A 25,621-nucleotide genomic window follows, 5' to 3' on the forward strand; every position below is an offset into this window, starting at 1 on the left:
CCGTCAGCCCTCGCCCCCTGGGGCCTGCGTGGTCTGTCTCACTGTGCGCGAATATGCGCCCGCGGTCTGCCCCGCACCCCAACTGGTTCCCGTCTGCCTGCGCGCCTGGGTCGGGGGCCCTGTCCTGCCCGACCCTGCTCGCTGCTGGCTCCGCCCCTCTTACCGTCCCCGTTGAACGGTTAGATGTAGTCGGACTTCCGTATAATTCAATTTTCTGTCCTTTGGTTGTGTCTTTGTTTCTCCAAACCTTTGTTGTATTCAAACTTGGTTGTGGGAGAAGGCACAGTGTTTCCACCTATGCCTCCATCTTGGCGGAAGTCTCACAATAAGAAATTTTTAAAAAAGAGTTAAAGGATAACTCAAATTAGATTTTTTAGAAAGATTTTATTTATTTATTTATCTCTAGAGGGGAAGGAGAGAGGGAGAGAGACATCAATGTATGGTTGCCTTTCGTGCATCCCCTGCAGGGAACTGGCCTGCAACCCAGGCATGTGCCCTGACTGGGAATCGAACCTTGATCCTCTGGTTCGCAGGCCTGTGCTCAATCCACTGAGCTACACCAGCCAGGGCCCAAATTAGATTTTTTTAAATGCCAAAGAAACAAAGATTACTTCCCTAGTATTTGGTTCAGATTTGTGGATGTCAAACTCTGCCTTTTTATTCAGGCCATGATTCAACAGAGGCTTAACTGTCCAGCAAGAATCCCAGACATGGAATCTAATCCAACTATTCTCGATCAGAGATACAATCTAACTCAGAACCACGATGCTATTTCATGTTTCTAAGTGCAAGCCAGGCTGCATAAGTTTGAATCCCCACATTGCTGCTGATAGCTTTGCGGCCTTACATAAAAAGGTGGCTAAATGGAGATAACAGTACCCATCTCAGAAGGATTTACTTAACATGTATAACGCTTAGAACAATACCTAAGATACAGGAAATGCTCAATAACTATTAGCTGTTCTAGGTATAATTTACTCATCAAGTATTTTCTACTCTGAGCCAAGCACTGGGAGAATGATGCTGAACAATTCCTCATGGTGGTCCTCACTGCACTTACTGTTTAATGGGGCAATCAAAGAGGCAGGCACAGTGGGTGTCAGGAATACTAGGGTAGGGCTTCTGTTTCCCCTCATTATGCTCTCACAGTTATGTTCTTTTTAGAAAGATTACAAAATGTAAGTATAAAACATTTTAATTACCCATATCACCATTCATAAATGACCACTTAATAATTTTATGGATACACATCCTGACATTTTCTTATGAAAATTTATAAATGTATCCTTTTTACAAAAATCCAACCACACTATATATAACTTACTTTAAGCTAGCAATGTCTCATGAATATATGTCCATGTCAAACAAATCTAGATCAATTTAATGGGTATAATATTCTGTCACATGAATAAAATAGTACTTACCAGATGACAATAGTCATCTGGTATTGTTAGACATTTAGATTATTTACTATTTTTTGTTTTAAAATGAACAATGATAAACACTATTATATTTATTTTATTTTTTTAGAGAGGAGGAGAGAAAAAGAGGGAGAGAAACATCAATCTGTGGTTGTCTCTTGCACACCCCCAACTGGGGACCTGGCCCGCAACCCAGGCATGTGCCCTAGACTGGGAATCTAATTGGTGACCCTTTGATTCATAGGCCAGCACTCAACCTCTGAGCTACACCAGCTGGGGCAAACATTATCATATATACACTCCACCTAGTTGTACAGTTATTTTTGTAGAATACATTTCAAGTAGTAAAATGCCAAGGCATAAGGGCTGTGTGTGTGTATGCAAGTGCATGTGCCCGTTTTTTAAAGGTTCTTAGATATACATGGTCAACCTGTCATCCAGAAAAATGACAAACTTATACTTCTAATATTAGGGTAAGAGGCTCATTTCCCTACATTATCCTTGAGTGATACCAGTCTGCAAATACCTTTTTTTAAAGATTTTATTTATTTATCTTTACACAGGAAGGGAAGGAGCGAGGGAGAGAAATATCAATGTATGGTTGCCTCTTGTGCATTCCCTGCTAGGAACTGGCCTGCAACCCAGGCATGTGCCCTGACTGGGAATCGAACCATGATTTTTTGGTTCACAGGCCTGCACTCAATCCACTAAGCTACACCAGCCAGGCCAATCTGTAAATATTAATGTGTGGCCCAAGACAACTCCTTCCAGTATGGCCCAGAGGTGCCAAAAGTTTGGACCCCCCTGCTAGGCAAAGGGAAACAGACGTGTGAAGGCTCAAGGCCTAACATGGCACAGTAAGTTCAGAACTACAAGTAGCCCTGGCTAATTTCACTGGGGGGAATGTACAGATGAGCAAGAGGGGAGGAATGCGGACAACAGCAGGAGCTAGTCCATAGACTGACTGCCTGGTGTGCTAAACTGGAGAGTCTAAGCTTTATTTGAAAACTATGGAAAAAACAGACTTTTGGACTGTGGGGGTAACATGATGTTTTAGAAAGATCATTCTAGCAGTTGAGTGGAGACATGGAAATCAATTAAGAAGCTACAGTGACAATCCATGCAAGAAGTGGTCAGAACCTAAACCAAGAAGTAGCAGCAGTTAGCAAAGTGGAGGGCGCTAGTTAGATAGTCAAAGAGGAAGAATTCACAAAACAGGAAGAAGACAAAGGGAAAGGGTGGAATCTTGGGTTTCTGGCTTGGGCATTGGGTACTCCCAATGCAGACTTTCTGTTTCATGGGAGTTGGGCACAGAAAAGAGGACTTTTATTCTGAATGTGTCGTTTGAAGAGGCATTTGTGGAAAAGCCACGTGAATGAAATGTGAAGATAAAAATCAGGAGGTCAACAGAAAGATATAGACTGAAGATGAAGGAAGACCTGAGAGGTTACACAGAGTGAGTGCATACAGTGAGAAGAGCTCTGGGGTGAAGAGAGAGCTAGGTTAAACAGGCAGGGGGTAAAGTGGGGGAAAGAAGGGAAAGGATCAAGTCAAGGAACATGTATAAAGGACCCGAGGACAAAGACAATTGTGGGGGAGAGAGAGGACTGAATGTGGGAGGTGGGGAGTGGGTATGGCAGGGTAGAGTAATGGGGGCAAATGGGGACGACTGTCATTGAACAACAATAAAATAATCCAAGAACTGAATAAAATAATTACAGCTAAAAAAAAAAGAAGATGAAAGCAACACTGAGGAACAGAATGATTAGAGGGAGACTAAGGAAGAGCCAGGAGGGATTAACATGGAAATGGGAGAGAGCAGTTTCAAGGAGTCTGAAAGAAAGACTTTCAAAATGGAGGCCACAGGTGCTAATGCTGCTGAGAGATCAAGGAAAAACAAAAATTACCCAACGGATTTGTCAATGTGAAGGTAACCTTATATTTAGTGTACAGTTCAGTCAGACTTAACAAGAACCAAGTAATCACTGCCCTAAAAAGGACAGAACATCTACATTACCCTAAAAGTATCACACTAACCTTTCCCAACCAATTCCCCTAGCCTACAAGACCTGTTGGTCACTGATCTGATTCCTGTCACTATAGATTAGTTTTGCCAGTTCTGGATCTCATATGAATGCAATCATATAATACACACTTTTCAGTCTGACCTCTCTCATTCAGCACAATGGTTTTGAGATTCATCCATGTTTCAACTTCATATTTCTTTTTACCACTTAGTAGGTGTTTTACTACATAAATATAGCAACATTTGTCTTCTCTATTCACCAGTTGATAGATATCTGCATTGTTTCTATTATGGGTTATTACTAATTAAAGCTGCTATGAACCGGCAAGTAGAGGTCTACTTGTGGATCTGTGTTCATTTCTTTTGGATAATTAACGGTGGAATTACTAGTTATAATGAGGGTCTGTTTAATTTTATAGAAACCAGTAAAACTGTTTTCCAAAGCGGTTCTGCTACTTCACACTCTCGTCAACACTAAGAGCTCTACATCCTTTCAGATACGTCAGTTTCCTTCATTTCAGCCATTTTAGTGGGTGTGAAGTGCGGTCCCTAATGACTAACAACGTTGAGCATTTTTTCCACAGGCTTATTAGCAATTCATATACATCTTTTGTGAAGTATCTATTCAAATTTGTTGGGTTGTCTTTGATTATCCAGTTCTAAGAATTCATTTGTCTATTTTAGTACAGATATTTTCTCTGGCCTGTGGCTTTCTCTTCCATTTTCTTAGCAATAGAAGGCTTTAATCCTGCCAATTTCTATTAATCCAAATAATCAAATTTTTTTATACTTAATACATTTTTCTCCTACCTTAAAAACCTCTGCTTATGCCAAGGTCATGAAGATTTTCTCTTAAAATTTTTTTGGGGGGGGTAGTTCTATAGTTTCAACTCTTATGTTTAGCTTTATGATCTATTTTAATTTTTTTGAATGGTAGAAGGCTGATTTTGAAGATCATCCAGCACCATTCATTTGTTCAAAAGACTGTGCCCATTGACTTATGTTGGAAACTTTGTTGGGTCTGGAGAGTATTATGCTAAGTGAAATAAGCCAGGTGGTGAAAGACACATACCATATGATCTCACCTATAAGTGGAACCTAATCAACACAACAAACAAGCAAGCAAAATATAACCAGACACATTGAAATAAATAACACACTAACAGTAACCAGAGGGGAGGAGAGAGGGGGATAATGGGGGAGAAGAGGAGAAGGGTACTCAAGGAAGATATATAAAAGACACACAGACACAGCCAAAGGGGGTAGGATTGAGGGTGGGAAGTAGGAATGGGTGGGCGAGGGGAGTAGTGGGGGATAATGGAGATAACTGCACTTAAACAACAATTTTAAAAAATAAAAAAAAAATATTCAAAATAAAGAAAAACAAATGACCATATATATGAGTTTATTTCTGGATTTTCTACTCTTATCTTTATATACACCAATACCATGCTGGGATTTTGATTGGAATTTCAATGAATTTAAATCTCCATGGAGATCTTAACACTAGTCAGTCTCTAATCCATGCAATCCATGAACATAGTATATGTTTCCATTTATTCATTTATTCATATGCTCTTTCATTTTTCTCAGTAATGTTTTTAGGTCTTAAATTAAATCTATTCCCAAGTATTTTATGATTTCTGGTGCTAATGCAACTGGCACTGGTATTTTAATTTCATTTCCCATTGTGTTTTTTGCTAGTGTTTACAAACACACTTGACTTACGTATATTGTGCTTGTCGCTTACCACTTTTCTGAATTCACTTATTAAGTATAGTATTTTATTTTTTTGGTAAATACTTTGGGATTCTTTATATAGACAATCACTTTGTATGAGAAGAGATAGTTTCACTTTTTCCTTTCCAATATTTACTGCAGTACTGTCTATCACACTGGTCAGGATCTCCCTAACACCAGTGAATGGAACAAGTGAGTTCAAAAAGTCCTGTCTTGTATGTGATCTTTGGGGAAAAGCATTTAGTCTTTCACCATAAAGTATAATGATAATTTTAAGGATTTTTTAAAAAGATTTTTTAAATTTATTTTTTAGAGAGAGTGAAAGGGAGGGAGAAAGAGAGAAACATCAGTGTGGCTGCCTCTCACGCACCCCCTGTTGGGGACTTGGCCTACACTCAGGCATGTGCCCTGACTGGGAATCGAACTGGTGACCCTTTGGTTTACAGGCCAACATTCAATCCACTGAGCCACACCACTGAGGGCTGTAGGTTTTTTTGGTAGATACTACTTATCAAATTGAGAAAGATCTCTTCCATTTCTTCTGTGTTGGGAGTTTTAAAAAATCTCATATGGTTGTTTAATTTTGTAAAATACTTACTCTGCATCTATTGAGATGATCACATACCTTTTATCATTTATTTTGTTAGTGTGTTAGAATAGGGGTGAGAGAACTGAAATTCATATCAAAAAGCAAGACTTAGTGTTTAAAATTTATGAATAGGAGATCCAAGATGATAGAAGAGTAAGTGGAAGCTGCACTAACCCCCTCCCAGGGCCAATCTGTAATTACAACTAAATTGTAGAGAAATCATCCTGAATCACCAACTGGACACTAGCTGGAGAGAAGCCTTACAACCATGGACAGACAGAAGGAAACATTTTGCCACAATGAGACTGGTAAAGACTGTGGAGGATGCATGAGAGGGCTAACTAGGCTCCCATTGGCGGCAGCTGAAGTTCTGCAGGAATATTTCAGCGGCCAGGAAGGTTCCCCTGAGAAGTGTGGAGTCTAAACCCCAAACTGGGCTCTCTAACCTATACCACCAGAGTTGGAAAGGAACCCAGATAACACCCAGCTCTGAAAAGCAGCACGGTTTCTGTCTGCCAGGGAAAGATGGCTGGAGACTCAGAGAGCCTCTTAAAGGGCCAAAGCACAAAATTTTGTTTGGAGCCACTTACTCTGGGCTCTGGCAGAGGAAGGGCAGAGTAGACTAGAGACACTTAAGGAGAGTGGGGTTAGTGGCTCCGGCAAGAGAACTGAAGGAATAGCCACCAGATCCCTGTGCTGAGTCATTCCCCATACTGCAGAAGCCATCTTCCTCAGGCACAGAAGTGCAGTCTCCTCCAAGCGGCATCAGCCTGAGGCAAAGCAATAGTCCTGCCCACAAAAATTCCTCTACCCCACCCTGTGGAGCTTAAGCTGCTGATTACAGTTTGAGGCTGTATGACTGATTAGTTCAACAATGAAGGCAGATTTCTGGGAGCTCTTTGAGACTCCAGCTGACCCTCCCCCAGGCCCAATACTGGTAAAACCTACCTTTGGTACACAGCCTGCTTCTTTCTACACACAAACAGGGGTGGCAGAGGGAGCCATGTGCTGTGGATTGCTAACAGCTCCACACAGGCCGACCAGGGCCAGTCACAAGTAGTGTCTGACAAAGGCCTATACCACAGTCTTTGCAGATCTACCTATACATAGAAACAGATACAAAGAAGCAGCCAAAATGAGTAGACAAAGACACAGACTTCAAATGAAATAACAAGAGAATATTCCAGAAGAAGAACTACATGAAATGGAGGCAATATATCAGATAGAGAGTATAGAGTAATGATTATAAGCATACTCAACAGCATGAAAAAAGACATAGAAACCATAAAAAAGGAGCAGTCCGAAATAAAGAATGTGACTTTTGGTGAAGATGGAGGTGTGGGTACACATGCTTTACTTCCTGGCACACCACAAGAATCATAACTAACCTCAAAACAAAAACCACCCAGAACTGCCAGAAAATGGAACTGCATGGAAGTCCGACAACCAAGGATTTAAAGAAGGTATTCATCCAGACAGGCAGAAGGGGTGGAATTGCAGAACAGGGGAGGACAGGGCCCAGTGTGATAAGGAGAGGTGGTGGGAGCAGCATGGGTGATCCCACATTCATGTGTGGTAGACAAAAATTAGGAGAGATACCTTGAGAGCGAATGAACCCAGCTCCAGGCTAGACTGTGCAGCCCAGCACCAGGAAGATAAAGCACCAAAACTTCTGGCTGCAAAAAACAGTGAGTGTTAGGGCAGCAAAAGAAACTGCCAGTTACTCAGAAGAGTCTGTTAAAAGGACTCGTGTGGACCTAGAACATACACAAAGTCCCACACTCTAGATATCACCACCAGGGCAAAAACCAGAAGGACACCAGTTGCACATGGGAAGTGGGTGAACTGACTGGAAACAAAGGGAGTACTGGACAAGCCTGCAGAAGCCAGACAGTAGCACTGTCCCATCTCTGAAACTTCTTGCCAACACAGCACCACAAAGTGGTAGAGCGGGTTGCTGTGCCCTGGAGAACACCTTAAGGCTCTGCCCATAAAACTGAACAGGCATGCTAAAGACAGGGAGTGAAATCAGCTGTACCTAACAGAAACAAACACAGAGAGGCTGCCAAATCATGGAAACTAATAAATATGACCCAAGTGAAAGAACACAACAAACAAAAGAAAAAGAACTAAGCAACATAACCAACCTATCAGATGCAGGGTTCAAAATACTGCTGATCAGGATACTCAAGATACTCAGGATACTCATTGAGTATGGGAAAAAAATAAGGGAAGAAATGAAGGCTACACTAAGAGAAATGAAGAAAAATACACAGGGAACCAACAGTGAAAAGAAGGAAGATGGGATTCAAATAAACAATTTGGAACGTAACAAGAAATAAACATTCAACTAGAACAGATTGAAGAAAGAGGAATTCAAAAATAATGAGGAGAGTATAAGAAAACTCTAGGACATCTCCAACTGTGCCAACATCTGAATCACAGGGGAGGGAGAGGGAGAAGAGGAAGAGTGAAAAATTGAAAACTTATGAAATAATAATGAAAGAAAACGTCCCTATTTGGGGAAAAGAAATAGACATACAAGTCCAGGAAGCACTGAGGGTCCCAAACAAGTTGGACCCGAAGAGGACCACACCAAGACACATAATTAAAATGTCAAGGTTAAAGATATGAAGAGAATCTTAAAAGCAGCAAAAGAGAAGCAGAGAGTTACATAAACAAGAGTTCCCATAAGACTATCAGCTGATTTCTCAAAAGACACCTTACAGGCAAGAAGGGGCTGGAAAGAAGTATTCAAAGTGATGAAAACTAGGACCTCCAACCAAGATTACTCTATCCAGCAAAGCTGTATTTTAGAATGGCAGGGCAGAGAAAGTGCTTCCTAGACAAGGTAAAGCTAAAGGACTTCATCATCACCAAGCCAGTATTACATAAAATGATAAAGGCATTTATTTAAGAAAAAGATAAAAACTATGAACACCAGAGTGACAACAAACTCATACCTATCAACATTTGAACCTAAAAAACAAAAACAAACTAAGCAAATAAGCAGAACAGGAACAGAATCACAAAAATGGAGATCACATGGAAGGTTATCAGCAGGAAGGGTAAGGGGTAAAATCGGGGAAAAGGTACAGGGAATAAGAAACATAAATTGTAGGTACAAAATAGACAGGGGGAGGTTAAGAACAGTATAGGAAATGGAGAAGCCAAAGAACTTATAAGTACATGTCCATGGACTCATGTCCATGACCCATGGCCATGAACTAAGGGTGGAGGGATTATTGGAGGGGGATACCAGGCTAAGGAGGGCAAAGAGAGAAAAATTGGAACAACTGTAATAGCATAGTCAGTAAAATATACTTAAAATAAAGAATGCAAAACTGAAATAAATAATACATTGGAAGGTTATTTAGCATTTTCTTAACCATAATGCTTTGAAACTAGAAATCAATCACAAGAACACTGAAAAACATGCAAAGACCTGGAAGCTAAATAACGTGTTGTTAAACAATGAATGGATCAACAATGAGATCAAGGAAAAAATCAAAAGACATCTTGAAACAAATGAAAATGAGGATACAACAATCCAAAATCTGTGGGACACTGTGAAAGTAATTCTAAGTGGGAAAGTCATAGCATTACAGGCCTATCTCAGACAACAATAACAACAACTAAAAGCTCAAAAAAACAATCTAACTTTACACTTAGAGGAACTTGGAAAAGAACAACAAACAAAGCCCAAAGTGAGTAGAAAGAAGGAAATAATAAAGATCAGAGCAGAAATAGAGTCTAAAAAAATAATATGATGAATCCAAGAGCTGGTTCTTTGAAAAGATAAACAATATTGACAAACCTTTAACCAGACTCATCAAGAAAAAAACAGAGATGACCTAAATAAATAAAATAAGAAATGAAAGAGGAGAAATAACTGACACCAAAGAAATACAAAGGATTTTCAGAAAATATTATGAACAATGATATGCCAACAAACTGGACAACCTGGACAAAATGGATACATTTCTAGAAACATACAAGCTTCCAAACTAAATCAGGAAGAATCAGAGAATCTGAACAGACAGATTATACCTAGTGAAATTGAAGCAGTAATCAAAAAACTCTCAACAAACAAAAGCCCTGGACTAGATGGCTTCACAGGTGAATTTTAAGAAACATTTCAAGAAGAATTAACACCTCTCCTCCTCAAACTATTTCATAAAATTCAAGAGGAATGAAGGCTCCCAAACTTATTTTACAAGGCCAGCATTATCCTAATTCCAAAACCAGATAAAGACACTACAAAGAAAGAAAATTAGAGGCCAACAGCCCTGATGAACATAGATGCTAAAATCTTCAACAAAATATTAGCAAACTGAATACAGTAATGCATGAAAAAGATCATACACCATGATCAAGTTGGATTTATTCTGGGAATGCAAGGTTGGTACAACATTTGCAAATCAATAATGTGATTCACCATATAAACTAAATGAAGGATACAAATCACATGATATTATCAAACTATACTATAAGGCCATAGTAATCAAAACATCATATATTGTCATAAAAGCAGAGATACAGATCAATGCAACAGAATAGAGAGCCCAGAAATAAACCCCCACCTTTATAGTCAATTAATATTTGACAGAGGAAGCAAGCACATACAGTGGACTAAAAATAATTTATTCAACAAATGGTGTTGGAAAAATTAGACAGATACATGCAAAAAAAAAAAAAAAACTAGACCATTTTCTTATACCACACACATAAATTCAAAATGGATCAAAGACTTTTAAATGTTAGACCCCAAACCATAAAAATTGTAGAAGAAAACACAGGCAGCAAAATCTTGCACATTGTTTGTATTTGTAGCAATATTTTACCAGATGTATCTCCCCCAGCAAGGGAAACAAAAGAAAAAAATAAACAAATGGGGCTACATCAAACTAGAAAGTTTTTTGCACAGCAGAGGAAATCATCAACAAAATAAAAAGATAATCCACAGAATGGGAGAACATATTTGCCAATGCATCTAATAAGGGATCAATATTCAAAATTAATAAAGAACTTACAAAACTCAACACCCCCAAAACAAACAACCCAATTAAAAAATGGGCAAAGGATCTGAATAGACACTTCTCCAAATAGGACACACAGACGGCCAATAGATGTATGAAAAAGATGCTCAGTGCCACTAATCATCAGAGAAATGCAAATAAAAACCACAATGAGGTATCATTTCACACCTGTCAGAATGGCTATCATCAATAAATCAACAAACAACAAGTGCTAGCAAGGATGTGGAGAAAGGGGAACCCTTTTGCACTGTTGGTGGGAATGCATATTGGTGTAGCCACCATGGAAAGTGGTATGGACAATCCTCAAAAAACTAAAACTGGATCTGCCTTTTGACCTAGCAATCCCACTTCTGGGAATATATAAGAAGGAACCCCAAACACTAATTCAAAAGAATATGAACATCCCTATGTCCACTGCAGTGTTATTTACAATGGCCAAGATATGGAAGCAGCCCACGTGTCCATCAGTAGATGAGTGAATAAAACAACTATGGAACATTTACACAAAAGAATACTACTTGGTCATAAAAAGAAGAAAATTTATCCTTTGTGATAGTACAGGTTAAACTAGAACAGGGGTCCCCAACCTCCGGGCCAAGGACTGGTTAAGTGTCTGTGGCCTGTTAGGAACCAGATGCACATCAGGTGAGCTTGCATGTAATGCGCTTAAATCATCCCCAAACTATCCCCCAGGACCTTGGTCCCTGGAAAAATTGCTTTCCATGAAACCAGTCCTTGGTGCCAAAATGGCTGGGACTGCTGATTTAGAGTACATTATGTTAAATGAAATAAGCCAGTCAGAAAAAGATAAATACCATACGATTTTGCTCATATGCAGAATCTAATGAACAAACTAACAAGCAAAATGGGGACAGACTCACAGATGGAGAACAGGATGATGGCTGGAGAGGGAGGTTAGGGGATGGAGGGACTGAATAAAAAGGAAAAAGGACTTGTGGACATGGACAACAGTGTGGTGATTGCTGGGGGTGGGGGGGAATAAGGGGACTAAATGGTAATGGAAAAATACAATAAAGATTAAATAAGAAAATAAAATAAATTTTATGAATGACAAGTTTGTAATTTGTATGCATTTATAAACGAGGTAAATAATGGAAAAGATAGCTAAAAAAATTGACAGTGGTTATCTCTGAGGAGCAGCCAAGTTGAGAGTGAAAACTTGGAAACAGATTTCTTTACAAGCCTTTTAAGCACCGAGACTTTAAATATGAGAATTCATATATAATATTAATTACAAATTTAAAAATTAAAAAATGAGTTCTAAGGAGATGTAAAGATAAGGCTGGGCTGATTACTGTATGCTAAGGCTGGGGGACAAAGGTGTAGGAGAGGTGAATTCAGCTTCAGGCATGGGCTGGGTTGGTGGGGCATTGAGAGGATATTCCTCATGCATATGGATCTATGTAGCGCTGAAATGACAGAAGCTGAAGATACAGGTCTGCAATAAGTGTCAGATAAAACTTTTAAAGTTACAAGAGTGGACAAGACTATACATGCATAGCATGAGAAAAGGGTCAAGGGCAAAATTCTTAGGAAGGCAGGCATGTGTGGGGAAAGAAAGATGCCAGGAAGGAGACAGAGAATTAATTTTCAAAGGGCAGGAAGAGAACCAGCCAAATATGACACAGAAGTCAAGGGACCAAAGTGTTTCATTCTTCCCGTTGAATTCCAAAGATTTTGTTTACCAGCAAACATTACAGTTACAGTTTTCTTTTACTAGTATTTCTCCCTAATTTCATGGAGAAATTTGGGAAGTTAATATAAAAACTTAACATAAATGTAATGATGGAAAGTAGAGAATGGTGTGTATATATATTTTATGTTGCTATTTGTGAGTTATATTTCAGGAAACATCGGGAGCAGAAAGTCTGAAGTAGAGCTTCCACTGCTTATCTCGATTGATGAAAGGGTTCAAAAAGAAAATGATCAACACAAATCTTGTAGACACAAGAGAAAACTGGATGAATTACCATGTCACTTAGATGGGGCACTTGAAAACTAGAAAGAGGAAAAAATGGTAGAAAACAAACTAAAAGTTCTTTATTTAACAGAGTGTACAAGGTGTGATGATTCAGAAGTAATGAGTCATTTAGAAAGAATAAAACTATTAGTTTGCCTGGAAAACACAGGGACTCTTTGGTGAATGACTCAGAATGGAAACTGATCCCAAGAGAACAATTTAGAGAAATACAAAAACATATACCATAAAACTACCTGCAGGGAAAAAAGAGACCTGGAATATTTTATTTGTTGTGTTCACTACAAAAATAGTTATGAAAATAAATTAAGAAACTTCTTAAAAGGAAGATTTTTCTGATATGCAAAGAAATTATATACAAAAATATGAAAGAACAAATAATGTTTTAGGTTTAGGGCTAATATCTTAATGAGGCTAAAAGTAAAATAAGAACATCTCAGTAGCAGGCCTCATTTGGGCTTATGGAAATTTGGAAGTGCTTGAAAACTTACTTTTATTTTTATTCCAGTGGAGAAACAGGAAATGTGGCTTAAGGGAAAAGCACCAGGTGGGCAGTCAGGAGCTCCTGTCCCAGCTTCAGCTTCTGCGCTCACCGACTGAGGAAGTTGGTCAAGGCACTTCCTTCATTTTCTCTTCTGGAAAAACACGATGAAAGACGGCTCTGGGGTGTAGGGAACATGAGAAAAGCAAAAAAATTTTCTTGGTTAGAATAAGAAAAAAAGCTGTATTTTACCAGAGAACAATTTTGTAGATGTGGGAAGCACAATGAACTGGCTATTAATTTTTAATGCAGGTAATTTGCAAAGTTACTGATTTCCCTGAGTACTACCAACTCTGAAAGGAAAATGTGAGAGATAAACTTTTACCATTTTATAATTTAAAAAATGGTATTATTATATACCAAAAACATCAACAATGGTTGTCTGTCTGCTGGTAGTATTTTAAGTTAATTTAATTCACATATTTTCCTTTTCTTTTTCTTATTTTGGAGATCATATATAAATCAAATTACATTCCATATATAAAAGTCATGTGGACAAGTTAGAAGAAATATATATAGTGCAGTTTAATAAACTTTTCAGTGATACTATAAGCCAGGTACTCTTCAAGATGAGGACATGATTTTGCTTCAAAGCAGCTTACACAGTGAGTAGGCAGAGGAAGAGGATAACTAACATTTGTATCAAGGAAAACATTCCAGAAAGGATTGTCGAGTACAGTCCTGGAGCACAGCAGAAGTAGCTGGCTGCAAGAAGAAAGGGGAAATGGTGGGTGGACAAAGACAGCAAAGCAGGAGGTAGCATGGGATGTGCGAGGGCTACCAGGACTTTGGTATTATTCTAGTGTCAAGGGTGAAGAGAGACCTCTGGGAGCTACAGCTGAAGGGGTGGGGCAGCGGCAACACAGCATCAGAGAGACCCTGAGGAATTTCAGAGGAAGCAGGAGGGGACAAAGTCAGAGTTACACTGTAGACAGAAGACAGAGAGAGTTAGAGAAGACCAAAGCTAGGTAGACAAAAGGCCTCTGTAGAGTCCAGAAAAGAATCTATGAGGCTATAGATGACGACAGTTTGCAGGGCTGTCCAACCTGTGGGCTGCATGTAGCCTACGATGACTAGAAATGCAGCCCAACACAAAATTATAAATTTACTTAAAGCAGTATGAGATTTTTTGTGTGATTACATGTCACAATGTACTTAAAGTGTGGCCCAGGACTACTCTTCTTCCAGTGTGGCGCAGAGATGCCAAAGGTGGACACCCCTGGCTCAGAGGCTGAAGTGACTAAGCCATGGTCACAAATCTATGAGCAGCATATGAGTGTCTTTTGTCTTTAATCTTTAAATCCTGTGCTTTTCACATTCCTACAGGCACAAATCCTGGCTGAAGCTAACAACAGATCTCAAATTTCTTTTTATTAAGTAAATTATGCATTTAAAAAAAGACCTTATTCATTTATTTGTAATTAATTACCTAAAATGTTAAGGGCATTATAGAAAACAAGCAAAGCTTGTGTTGTAAGGAACTTATGGGATAAAAGAAATGACACAAAAAAGATCAGTTCATACAATAGGTATCTATCCTCCTCCTGGGCCTGACGGAAATCACATTCTAGTGACAGTTGCTTTCAGAAATAATTTTTACATCCTTTTGGTACAAGTGAGCAGAGCCTCTGCAGAGCCAACCAGGCAATTCTAGAAAATGACCAAGAACCTGGAGTAAAACAAATACAGCATGGGTCAAAGGAAAACTTGCTTGAATGAGACAATAAGGGAACAGGACAAAAATCCCAAAGGATGGCATGGATGCCAGAAAGCTGGGGAGGGGCCAGGAATTGCCTTCAACGCAGCTTGGATTTGATAGATCAAAGTTGTTTATTTTTTAATCTTTATATAAAAGTAATGACTGTAGAAATAAGATATGCTTGATGAGAGAAAAATAGAGAGAGAGAGAATCAAAGATCACGCCTATAGATAGTATCAATGTGAACATTTTGTAAATGTCTTTTCTGTCTTTAAATATACATAACACAGACATGGGAATTCTTGAGAATGTTTATTTTATATATTTTAAACAAAAGTGAGATTTAATTAGAGTTTATTACCCTCTTTTTCTGCTCTCCATGAAAATAAAAATCCACATCATGTATTTCATATACACTGTGTGGATATGCCCAATTTACTTATTCAATTCTCTACTAAGGCACATTAGGCTGTATGATAACTAAGGTGCAGAAAGGGAGCAAGCAGCAAGCAAGTAATAAAACTGACATTAGCTGTGGCAGCATTCAATATTCTGAAGGTAGAAAGAGGTAAGACATGTGGAAGCTCTTGAGATTTTAGTGTTCCAGACATAAGATGAATAATGTCTGAATCTGGAATTCTTTGTAGATGAAGAGGAATTTCCAAAAAAGACTGCAACCCAACACATACTAAAGATGAAGTAATTTCAAATCTTCACATCTGCAGAACAGATAGAATGAGAATGTCAACGAGAGCACTCAGACAACTAAAAACAGTGGGTGGACTGCCAGGGAAAAACCAAGTGTCATTTAGTGAGAATCCACAAGCACAGGTTTACAAGGAAGTGGCAGCTATCCCCAAACTGTGTTCTAACAGAAAGTGTACCACGTGTTTCTCGTGAGATGCTAGGTGGCCTTGAAGACTTAATGTGTCCTCTCTGGGCCTCTGTCCTTTGGCCTGGCTCTGTGAGTTACAAACTGTGGTTGTCAGAGTTCCTTTGGAAGCTGCCAATACTAGGCATTTCCCACTGTGACCAGAATAGCTCTGCTTTTATCTGTTTTATATATTAGATCTCCAAAAATATCTTATTTGAATAAACAGAGTTCCACAGCTAAAAAAAGTCTTAAAATCACAGGATTTAAAAAAATATCATTCACCCTTCAGATTATTTGTTAACCACAAAGGTAAAAATGTAAATTTAGGCTGACAGGGTCCAGAGAGGAGAGGGGAGAGAATCATAGGGGAAAAGGGGAAGGACTCACATGAATAAGTATAAAGGACACATGGACAATAATTAAGGTGGGGGCAGAAATGGGAGGGAGGTGGGGAGCACTGGGGGGGGCAGGGCAGGGAATATAAAACAGAAAACTGTACTTGAGTAAGAATTAAATAAAAAAAAAGAATAATAGAAAAAAAATGTAAATTTACAATGGAGGGATCCGAAAGTAACCACCTTAACACCTTAGTTAAAAATTAAGCATCACTAATGGTGACACAATTAGATAATATATACAATACCTTGATATGATACAATACGAAGACTGAAGTATCACTTATGTAGTGTTCTTACCAAAAATACTTAGCTTTAATCAATCTTTTAGAGCCAATGTCAGATTATAGGAGAAACAAGCAACAGAGAAGTTAAATGCCACCATGAGGAAACAGCGAAATTCATGATATGGATCATTCTATAAGATAATTAGCCTGGTGTCTTCAACCAGACAGTATCATGGGGGATAAAGTACGTGTGTGAGGAACGTTGGGGGAAGAGGTGGGAGAAACACCAAGTATAAAGGCTCTGAGGTAGAAGCATGTCTTGAATGTTTTAGCAAGAGAGAGAATGGCAGTGTGACTAGACTTTGACTGAGACAGGAAGCTACTGAAGAATTCTGAATAGAGAAATATGACATGATATGAATTATTTTTAACAAGATTATTCTGGTTGCTCTGATGAGAATAGACTATAGGGCACAAGAGTGGAAGCAGGGAGACCAAATTGGCCTGGAATAATACAGGCAAAAGATGATGGTGGTTTGGATGAGGAAGTAATGAGGGAAGGGTGAAAAGTAGTTAGATTCCAGATGTATTTTGAAACAAGAGCTAATGAGACAAATGCGTGGACTTTGTGGAAAAGAGGGAGTCAAGGATGAATCTAAGGTGGTTGTTTTTTTGTTTGTTTTGTTTTGCTTGAACAACTGGAAGAAGAGAATTGATGTGAAATGAAAGTAGGAAGACAGCAGGATGAACAGATTTGTTGGTGGCCAAGGAAGTGATGGTGGTAAGGGAAGTCAATGATTCAGTTTTTAATGTTCCTTTTGACATGCCTATTAGGCATTTTGGTAAAGATGTGCAGAATGATGTTGGAGAACTGAGTCTGGACTTTAGGGGAGACATTTGGGCTGACACAAATTTGAGGCATTTTTAAAGCCTTGAGACTAGGTAAGATCACCACAGGACAAAAAACAGAAAGAAGGAAATACATAGAAACACTTCCACTGAGCCCTGTGGGGCTCGTGGGTTGATATCTGCAAAATTTCCATATCCTGGACCTCTTTTCTGAAGTTTTCTTCAACTTCCTTTAAGCTTCTTACTTCAATGGAAACTGGGCTCTTGCCTAAGGATGCCACTTTCCATGCAGCCCTCTTAGATGATGACCTCTCCCACGCCCCTCAAACGTGATGCCTGGTAGGTGCCTTCTTGCTCCCTGTTGCTACTTCCAGTCCAGTCTCCCTCTGCCTTCTCCAAAAATCCCTGCTTTGAGTCACATATCATCAGACTGTACCACCCACTACCCTTCCTTATTGCAGTATTTAAGTCTCCCCAAGGTCAGTCTCTTTCATTTCTTGATGACTGTGGCTTTTGGCTGACTGTCACTTTGATACTATTTCTGTTACAACTGTTATTGATTTCAACATCAAAATAGATAATCCGTCTGATATCCTGGCCTCTTAGTTTCTTGACCTCTTCTCCACTATGATAATTATGTTGATCTTGTTTTCTACCCTGTCTCAGCCACTTTCTCCTATGACTGTACCCTAACCCTTTAAAACATCTAAGAGTGTATTTTTAAAATCATACATCTGAAGGAGTAACATTTACCAAAAATTTATTGGTGAGTTCAAAGTAACACTACCCACTGGCACCTACTGGCAAAGTCAAGAGAGTCAGGTACGAGACCACCATGTAGAAGAACTCATGCTACCATCATCGACAGATAACGAGGGAGAGCTAGATAGGGAGAACTAGGCATGCTTCCTCTTTGAGGCCTCCTAACTTGGGCTTATATTCCTNTCTCAGCCACTTTCTCCTATGACTGTACCCTAACCCTTTAAAACATCTAAGAGTGTATTTTTAAAACCATACATCTGAAGGAGTAACATTTACCAAAAATTTATTGGTGAGTTCAAAGTAACACTACCCACTGGCATCTACTGGCAAAGTCAAGAGAGTCAGGTACGAGACCACCATGTAGAAGAACTCATGCTACCATCATCGACAGATAACGAGGGAGAGCTAGATAGGGAGAACTAGGCATGCTTCCTCTTTGAGGCCTCCTAACTTGGGCTTATATTCCTTGCATGGGGTTGGGGGAGAGGTGTATGAGTGATGTGCTGGGATCCCTACTGTAGTGTACTCTCAAAGGGAAGATTAATATTATTACACCAACATTTTTAAAGTGCTTATATGCCGAGCACTTAAATGCATTATTTAACTTAATTCTTATGCTAACATTGAGGTTAGTGTTATCTCCGTTTCACAGATAAAGAAACTGCGGCTAAGGGACATTTTACCCACATAGAAAGTGGAAAAACTGACTTGAGCCCAGGTAACATCAAAGCCGCTCTGTCCTATACCATGTCTGTATTAAGGCTAGAGAAGGCGGGCTAACTCAGTACCTGAGTCCCTGCCATAATCCCATGAGTCTCAACTCCTAAAAAAGAGAACTGTCTCAAAATCTTCGTAGGCATAAGAAAAAGAAAGGAAAGAAATAAAAATGGAAGGAAGGAGAGAAGGAAAAAAAGAAAAAAGGAGATAGGAAATCTGTAGAACATTGAAGTCATTGTAGTGACCTGGGTAGAAAGAACAGAGAGCTTTTTAACCCCAATTTTGTTTTTCAGAAAGCTTGAAAACCTATCGAATTCATTAGTGAATACTGACATTGTGACACGAAAAAGAGCTATATAAAAGAAAATCATGACGGATAAAGTTAATGGAGTAAAATTTAAAGTTATACTCTTAAACACCAATAAATAATGTTAATGCTACCTATCTGAACTTCAGACTATAAGAATATTACCAAACTTTATAAACATAATTAACACAATGAGCTTACCAAAAATAAAACTGGCTGGGACACAATTAAAAGCATACTCACAATGATATCCTATCTAGTAATAAAATTTTATATAAAACATGACAAAAGGCTGAGCATAAAGCTAATATATATATTTAGGATAAGTGACCGGAGAGATTAAATCGATAGGAGAGGAATAGACAATGCACAAAACTCTAAATGTAGAAAAGCTGCAAATATCAGGGCAAGAAAAAAATTAACAAGGGTGAAACATGAGATCTGATTTGGAGAAAACATAAATTTGAAGAAAACACATAAACAAAGATTATGTAAAAAGATTCTCTGAACAGAAGAAAGAAATAATTTCCATTTATTCACCACAAAGTATTTATTAAGAATTTATAGAACTGCTATAGTTTCTCAGGAAGGGGAGTGATAAGATTCAGGTAGCAGTTGTGATGGGTCAGGGAAGCAGAAGCAGAGATGAATCAGAAAGGCACTGCAATTTATTAATCCTCATGTCCACAACATGTAGCCAGTGCACAGCATAAAACAGAAATGAACAGTATTTTTTTAATGTATGAACTGTGAGATGCTATGGAGTATCCAAAAATTCAACTAGGGTAGAGGAATAGGGCAAAAGCCCAATGGAAACATCTCCAGGTAAGAAGGAAATGCAGGCTACCTTGGGCTGACAATTTTCATATATTCCTCTAGGTTTCACATGTGCCCCTCAACAGAACTCATGGCTCCCCCATTTCTTAGTTTCCAACCTGGGTACAGCTTTGGAGTATTATTTCTTGGCCCCACCAATCCCCTCTATTTAATCAACCTTGATATACCTAAGGTGAAGTCTTATCACAATAAATATCATTATTTGTGCACTGATCCAGAGAATTTGTGAGCTTGCTTACTAGGAGAGCACATAAAGCATTTATTTGTCTCTAAGACAATTTCAGGAAAAAGGTTCTGATGCTGCTGGCTCAAGAGTAGAACCAAACTAAACAAAACAACCCTTGGGACCAATGTCTGAATTACCACCTCCAGTGGGGCTTTGCGACCACAATTTTGACAGAAAATTTTTCATTCAATGTCATAATAAAAGTGTTGGGGAGGAAGAGGGAGTTGGGGAGGAAAATGCTGAGATGAGACACGAAGGCAGCGTTGAGAGCAAGGTTCAACTGCAAGAAGCTAATAAGTGACACATGATGAGGGTCCAAACCAAAAAGCCAGAAGCGGGTATGGAGACTGATCTCACCAAGCCTCCCTCACCAACTCATGATTGTCATTCAGCTTCAAGTACCCTGAGGGGTACAAGGAGAACTCTGCGATACTCTCAAAGTTCTTCATTCAGCTGACATTCTACAGGAATGACTGAAGAATCCTTATACTCTGCAGATGAGGTCCAGCAAGGGTTTCTTTGTCATTAACTACTTACTGTACAGACAGACAACCTGATAGCCTGGTGCATACATACCCAGAGTGCCTTTACTGAGGCAACAGAACTTTTCACAAGGCAATAGGTGTTTGGAAGTACATGAAAATCAAATAGCAAACTGCCATATTTGCAGGCCATACCCAGAATAAACTCAGTAAGACCTGACAATCCTATCTCTGAAATCTCTCAATTTTCACAACTTCTCATTATTTCCACTGCTAAAATCCTGGCCCAATTTACCATCTTTTCACCAGCACTATTGCCATAGTCTTCTTAACTGGCCTAGCTGCTTCCACTCTTGCTTCTACATACCCTAGTCATTCTCTAAACAGCATAACCATAGTAAAATACAAGGTGGGGCAAAAGTAGGCTTACCGTTGCTTGCATAGAAAATAATACAACAATTAATAAATAATAATACAACTTTCTTTACTCGTGACTATAAACCTACTTTTGCCCCACTCTGTAAATTAGAGCAAATTGCTCTCATGTTTTAGATGTTCTAATGGTTACCAGTCCATTCTGGACAAAATCCACACTCCTCTACCTTACATAGCTCCAGAATTTGCCTACTACCTCCCTCACTTCATCTTACACTGCTCTCCTTGGCCTTTTTTGGTTCCTCCAACAGCCTCTTCCTCTCCCTTGACCAAGGCTCTGGCTCATTATTCTCTACCCCATTATCCACTTTAATGTCAGTACAGCACTTATCAGTACCTGAAATTGTTTTATTTGTAGTTTACATAGTTATTGTATTTGTCCCTAGAATATACACTCCATAAAGGCAAAGATCTTATTTGCCTCATTCGCCACGGTATCCCAACGCCCGAACAGATCCTGGCACAGAGGAAGCAATTAAAGGAAGAGAAGGAAGAAGGGAGGGGAGCAACTTGCTAATATAATACCATTTATGTTTCCTCGGCCAATACCTTGACCAGGAAAAGTTTCACTTTTCATAACCAGTTGAAGGAGGGACTGAGTGACTCCATATAGCGTAACTGGCACCCTTGGACATTTCTAGTAAGTGCTCGTCTTAATCAGCATTTTGCCTGATGAAAAGGTTTTAGTGCATGCTTTGAACCTATGACCAGCACCCCTGGTCCCCATCACAAATACCATAATACTGACAGAGAGTACAGAAGATAATCCACCAGAGCTGCATGACCCAACACACACATACACACACACACACATACACACATTGAGAAAGCCTGCCAACAAGAGGCTCAATTATGCTTGTACTATAGTTAGGCAAATCCTTTATAAAAGTCTACTCATCAAATAAACCTCTGGCTCACCTTTGCATCACTCTGATCTCCAAACTCAGCTTACTGATGTCCAAATCCCTGGAGAATGCATTCCTATCTAGGCGTTTAGGTACTAAAGCATCTGAGAACATTTTGTCAGCCAGGCCTTGACCCTTAAGGAAAAATGACAGTGATCACATCCATAGTGGTAACTGGAGACCATTAAGAGCTTTTGCTGGTGGCACTGTCACTCAGTACACCTACCCCCTACTGATGCCCCTCCTTATGAATGCCCCTGTTACTACTTCTTCATGCGATGCATAAAGGGCTCAAACCAAGCCTCACTTCAGTGCAGGGGCGGGTGAGACAGGGAGGGAGAGAGGGAGAGGGGGAGAGAGGGAGAAGGGGAGAGAGAGACAGAGAGAGAGAGAGAGAGAGAAATTGCCATTCCACTCTTTCATGCATCCTTAGTTGACTTCTGTACATGTGCGGACCAGGGACTGAACCTGCTACCCTGGCCTATTGGTATGATGCTCTAACCAACTGAGCTACCCAGCCTTGGCAACAATGATTTTTCGGATTTGACACATTTATGCAAAGGCAACAAAAGCAAAAATACACAAATGGTACTACAGCAAACTAAAAAGTTCTGTACAACAAAGGAAATCAACAAAATGAAAAGGCAACCTATAGAATGGGAGGAAATATTTGCAAATCATACATCTGATAAGAGGTTAATACCCAAATATATATAAAGAAGTCATACAAATCATAGCAAAAAGAGAAAAAAACCTCAAATAATCTGAATACAAATGGAAAAAGGCACTGAATAGAAATTTTTTTGAAGAGCCCAATGTGTACAAGAGAAGATGCGCATCAGCACTAATCAGGGATATGCAAATCAAAACCACCATGAGATATCGTCTCACACCCATTAGAATAGCTACTATCACAAAACAAGAGATAGCGCTAGGGAGGATGTGAACAAAAGGGAACTCTCCTGCATATCTGGTGGGAATACAGATTGGTGTAGCCATGGTGGAAACAGTATGGAGGTTTCTCAAAAAGTTAAAAATAGAACTACCATATAATAAAGCAATTCTCCTTCTGGGTATTTATTTAAGGAAATAAAAACACTAACTTGAAAAGTTATCTACACCCCTATCTTCACTGAAACATTCTTTACATGTTTCAGCCAAGATGTCGAAACAACCTAAATGTCCACCAATGAACGAATGGATAGAGAAAATGACACACACACACACACACACACACACAACAGACTATTATTTAGCCATAAAATATGGAAATCCTACCATTTGTGACAACATAGGATGAACCTTGAGGGCATTACGCTGAGCGAAGTAAGTCAGAGAAAAACAAATACTGTATTATCTTTTATGTAGAATCTAAAAACAAACAAGCATACAAAAAACTGAATTCATAGATAAAGAGAACGGATTGATGGCTGCTAGAGGTGGGGGTGGGGGACTTGTAAAATGGGTGAGGGAGGTCAAAGATACAAACTTCCAATTATAAAATAATTAACTCCTGAGGATGTAGTGTATAGCATGGTGACTACAACTAATAATACCCTATTGTATATTTGAAAGTTGCTAAGGGAATAGATCTTAAAAGTTTTTATCACAAGAAAAAAATCATAACTGTGTAGTGATGGATGTTCACTAGACTTATTGTGGCAATTATTTTACAATATATGCGTATGTTGAATCATTGCGTTGTACACATGAAACTAATATGTCAACTATGTCTCAATAAAAATAGAAAATATAGGCCCTAGCTGGTATAGCTCAGTGGATTGAGTCTGGGCTATGGACCAAAGGGTCGTTGGTTCAATTCCCAGTCAGGGCACATGCCTGGGTTGTAGGCCAGGACCCAGTGGGGGCCACATGAGAGGTAACCACACATTGATGTTTACATCCCTCTTTTTCCCTCCCCCCTCTCTAAAAATAAATAATAAAATATTTAAAATGATAATAATAATAATAAAAAGTGTAATGGTCAAAAACCACCAAAGAAGATGCTAAACTGATGACAAGTGGAGGTCACGACCACATTCAACCAGTATCCCTTAACCACTGTTCACATTACATCACTCAAATTGTTGTTTTTAAATGGGAAAAACATTTAAACGATTAGTTTGTTAACTTCCAAAAAGCAGTTGTTGATCCAAAACTATAATTGCCCTCCATTATATGAATTGATTCCAATATCAGTTTATAAGCTAATTCTAAAATTTCACACAGAAAATGTGCAAGAAGGGTCAAGACAACTTTGCGGTGGGGGAACAAAGAGAAAGTAAGAGCGTTATTTTACTCTTAAAGTGAGCAACGGGTAACAAGTGTTCACTGTATTACTATGTGTAACACCTTACATATGTCTGACAAATATTGTGCTACAGCTGTTTAATATTTAATTTTTTAAAAAGACCTTGCCAAAAATCAAATTATAAATTTATAGTAATTAAAAGTGTATTAATGGCACAGAAACAACAGAGTACTAAAACCAACCTATGAGTATGAGAATTTATTAACTGCTAATTTGACATGCCACTTACAAAAATTATTATTCCAAATGGTTAATTAGTTAATGGAACAAGATTCTACCCTACTCACACAAAAAAAAATCCAGATGAGTTAAAAACTTAAATTTTTATAAGAAAATGTAAGATTTTATGTTTTTATCTTTATGGTAGGAAAGACATCCATTAAAAAGTTAGTTTAAAAAAAGTCAGTAAAATCAAAAGCCATAAAAGGCAAACAGGTAAATTTGATGTCAAAATTAAAAACTACTACAAAGGGAGAGGATGCTAACAGATTGGAGGGAAATGTGCCATTTTTATAATAAAACATGGGTGTCTGCACTACAAACAACTCCTATGAATAAATGAGACAAGTGTTTTTACATTGTATATAACAGAAAAACCAAAACCAAGAGTGCTTAAACAAGATAAACATTAAAATTGTCTCTTATGCAGAAGAAGTTGAGGGCTCCATGAACTGCTGAGATCGAGGTGCTCTGGCTCACTGAACTACTGTGATGGTCCTCGTGGTCTCGGATGGCTCAGTCTTGAAGGGGAGGGGGGAGTTCACACTCAGAGTACTGAGAGTTCTGGGGAGCAGAGTTTAAAAGAGAAGGGATACAGGGAGAACTGACAAAAACAAACTTAGAAAAGACCTGAGGAAGGTGAGGGAGGAAGCTTTGTACATATTAGGGGAAAGCAAAGGTCTTGGGGCAGGAACATAACTGATATGTTGGAGAAAGAACAAGGTACCATTTGTGACTGGGACAAAGTAAGCACAGGGAGTAGTAGGAGAAGAGGTCGGAGAGATAAAGTGGGGGTTGATTATGGGACACCTTGTAGGTAAGTATAAAGCCTCTGAACTGAGAGCTTAATTTAACAGGTCCTATTAGGGTCTGTGTTGACAACAGACTCCAGGAAAGCAAGGAGAAGAGCAGGTATAGAGTTGGGCCGTGGTAATAATCTAGGTGAGATAAAATTAATGGTGGTTTGGATACCATTTATAATCGGAAGTTTGTACCTTTTGACCACCTTCTCCCATCCTGC

The 25,621-nt window shown here is 38.9% G+C and overlaps 1 protein-coding gene across 1 annotated transcript in view; it reads right to left on the minus strand.

Annotated features, from left to right (window-relative positions):
• The window catches only part of PPP2R3A (protein phosphatase 2 regulatory subunit B''alpha), a 158,531-nt gene that overhangs the window by 122,408 nt on the left and 10,502 nt on the right, over positions 1 to 25,621 (minus strand). The window contains exon 2 of the mRNA XM_037061227.1: positions 13,306 to 13,475. The gene's annotated coding sequence lies outside the window, so the exon portion shown is untranslated. The remainder of the gene's footprint in view (positions 1 to 13,305; positions 13,476 to 25,621) is intronic.

Source organism: Sturnira hondurensis, unplaced genomic scaffold (assembly GCF_014824575.4).
Source record: "Sturnira hondurensis isolate 20B ecotype Veracruz unplaced genomic scaffold, ASM1482457v3 Scaffold0013299, whole genome shotgun sequence".
In the NCBI taxonomy this organism is placed as follows: Eukaryota; Metazoa; Chordata; class Mammalia; order Chiroptera; family Phyllostomidae; genus Sturnira; species Sturnira hondurensis.